The sequence below is a fragment of the Amblyraja radiata genome, chromosome 15 (assembly GCF_010909765.2).
Source record: "Amblyraja radiata isolate CabotCenter1 chromosome 15, sAmbRad1.1.pri, whole genome shotgun sequence".
Classification (NCBI taxonomy): Eukaryota; Metazoa; Chordata; class Chondrichthyes; order Rajiformes; family Rajidae; genus Amblyraja; species Amblyraja radiata.
In genome coordinates, this window is record NC_045970.1 from 29,236,121 (window position 1) to 29,238,994 (window position 2,874).

Consider the following 2,874-nt stretch of genomic DNA (forward strand, 5'->3'; position numbering starts at 1 on the left):
TAGGTGGCATCTGTGGAATTTATAATGGGAAACAAGGAAATGGCAGAACAGTTAAACGAGTACTTTGGTTCTGTCTTCACTAAGGAAGACACAAACGATCCCCCAGAAATATTAGGGGACCAAGGATCTAGTGGGAAGGAGGAACTGAAGGGAATCCACATTAGTCAGGAAATTGTATCAGGTAAGCTGTTGGGATTGAAGGCAGCTAAATCCCCAGGGCCTGATGGTCTGCATCTCCGGGTTCTCAAGGAGGTGGCCCTCTAAAAATTGTGGATGCATTGGTGATCATTTTCCAATGTTCTCTCGACTCTGGATCAGTTCCTGTGGACTGGAGGGTAGCCAATGTAACCACACTTTTTAAGAAAGGAGGGATAGAGAAAATGGCGTATTATAGACCAGTTAGCCTCACATCAGTAGTGGGGAAGATGCTTGAGTCGATTGTTAAAGATGTTATAGCAGCACATTTGGAAAGCAGTGACAGGATCGGTCAAAGTTAGCATGGATTTATGAAGGGGAAATCATGCTCGACTAATCTTCTGGAATTTTTTGAGGATGTAACAAGTAGAATGGACAAGGGAGAGTCAATGGATGTGGTGTATCTGGAATTTCAAAAGCCTTTGACAAGGTCCCACACAAGTGATTAGTGTGCAAAATGAGAGCACATGGTATTGGGGGTAGGGTATTGACATGGATAGAGAACTTGTTAGCAGACAAGAAGCAAAGAGTAGGAATTAACGGGTCCTTTTCAGAATGGCAAGCAGTGACTAATGGGGTGCCACAAGTCTCAGTGCTGGGGCCCCAGTTATTTATAATATATACTTACTTACTTACTGCCTATTATGCATCCTGGCAGGTAGGGCAGCAACGAAGGTCCTCCACTCAATAGTGTTGACTCCTTCAGTTGCTGTTTCCGTAACATATTTGTTTCACGAGTCAGGGTTGTTAGCCCTGTGCTCAAACTCCAACCTGGAGGACCAGTGGATTGCTCTTCGTCTCGCCTCTACCCTTCGACCTGTCCAGCATGGGAGACCCTAACAGGAGACGAATCTCCCACTGGCATAGCTCTAGGGGTCACTGAGACACACAAGCTCCCCGACCGCGGCAAGGTTGCAATCCAACGGGGAGTTATAATATATATTAACTAATGGCATGTCCTGATGAGACTGCACCTGGATCATTGTGTGCAAATTTATTGCTGTTGAGCGAGTGCAGTATAGGTTCATCAGGTTAGTTCCCAGGATGGCGGGACTGACATATGATGAAAGAACCGGTCGACTGGGCTTGTATTTACTGGAATTTAGAAAGATGAGAGGAAATCTTATTGAAACATATAAAATTCTTAAAGGATTGGACAGACGAGATGCAGGAAAAATGTTTCTGATGTTGGGGGAGTCCAGACCCAGGGGTCACAGTTTAAGAATAAGGTTGTGCATGGGATGGTGGGGATGGGAAGGAGATGGGGTGGTGTGGGAGGTATTACCTGAAATTGAAGAATTCAATTGTTCATATCATTGGGTTGAAGCTACCCAAGCGGAATATAAAGTGTTGTTCTTCCACTTTGCATGCGACCTCACTCTGGCCATGGGTGAGGCACTCTAGGTCATCTGAGATGTCCCCTTTGTTCAGTAAATGTGGTTTTCCCCTGCTGTTATAAAAGCCCTCATCCTTGTCTCCACTGTGTCCTGCAGTTCTGTCCTCACCTTTCAGCCAACCTACCTCCTCGTCCAACATATCATTCCCAACATTTCCGCCGTCTTCAAAATGATCCTACCACCTGCCACAACTTCCTATCCCCAACCATTTCTGCTTTCCGCAGAGACCACTCCCTCCAGCACTCCTTGATTTACTCATCTCTGCCTACACAACCCAGCCACTCCAGAGGTTCCTTCCCCTGTAACAACAGGAGATGTAACAACTGTCCCTACACCTCCTCCTTCATATCCATCCAGGGACCCCAGCAGCCCCCCTCCTCCCACTAGAGGTTCACACGCCCTCTTCAAAACATATCTATTGTATTTGGTGCTCCCAATGTGAACTCCTTTACATCAGCGAGACCAAGCGTAGACCAGGTGACCATTTTGCCGAACACTTGCTTTCTCTCCGCCAAGGCCTGTTGGATCTCCCAGTTACAAACCTTGTTAACTTCCCTTCCCATTCCCATACAAAAAAAATCACCTGACCATTCCCTCCACTGAGTTCCTCCAGCATTTTGTTTGAGCTCATCAACTTGGGAATAATCTTCAATAAGTTAATTGCACTGTTAAAAGGGAATGAACAACAAAACTTTCTAAATTTTCCACATTCCATAAATCTTCACAATTTCACCAAATAAACAATGGAACTACCAGCTGCACCATGGTATAGCTACCAGGGCCACTCTCTTAGAGTACCAAGGGACCTAGGTTAAATCCTGACTTTGGTACTGTTTATGTGGAGTTTGCACGGGTGCTCCAGCTCCCTCCTATGTCTCAAAGGCCGCAGTAGGTTAATTGGCTCTGTAAATTTCCCCTGTGTGTAGGTGAATTTGGGGGGCAGTTGAAGAGAATGTGGGGAAAATATAAAATGGGCTGAATGTAGGTGTAAATGGGTGAATGAAGGATTGCATGGACTTGATGGGCTGAAGGGCCAATTGCCTTGCTGTGCCTCTCTGTGAATTTACAGATGTGACTGCATTATCTACTTATTTCGTAATTGTAATCGTAACCGTAATCGTGATCGTAATTGTAGAAGTAATTTTATTAACCAAGTATGTTTTGCAACATATTGATTTGTCATACAGTCATACCAAAAATACATAAAATTTAACATAACCATCCACCAATAAGGCTCTCCACATTCCCCACTGTGATGGAAGGTAAAAAAGTCGGGGCGATC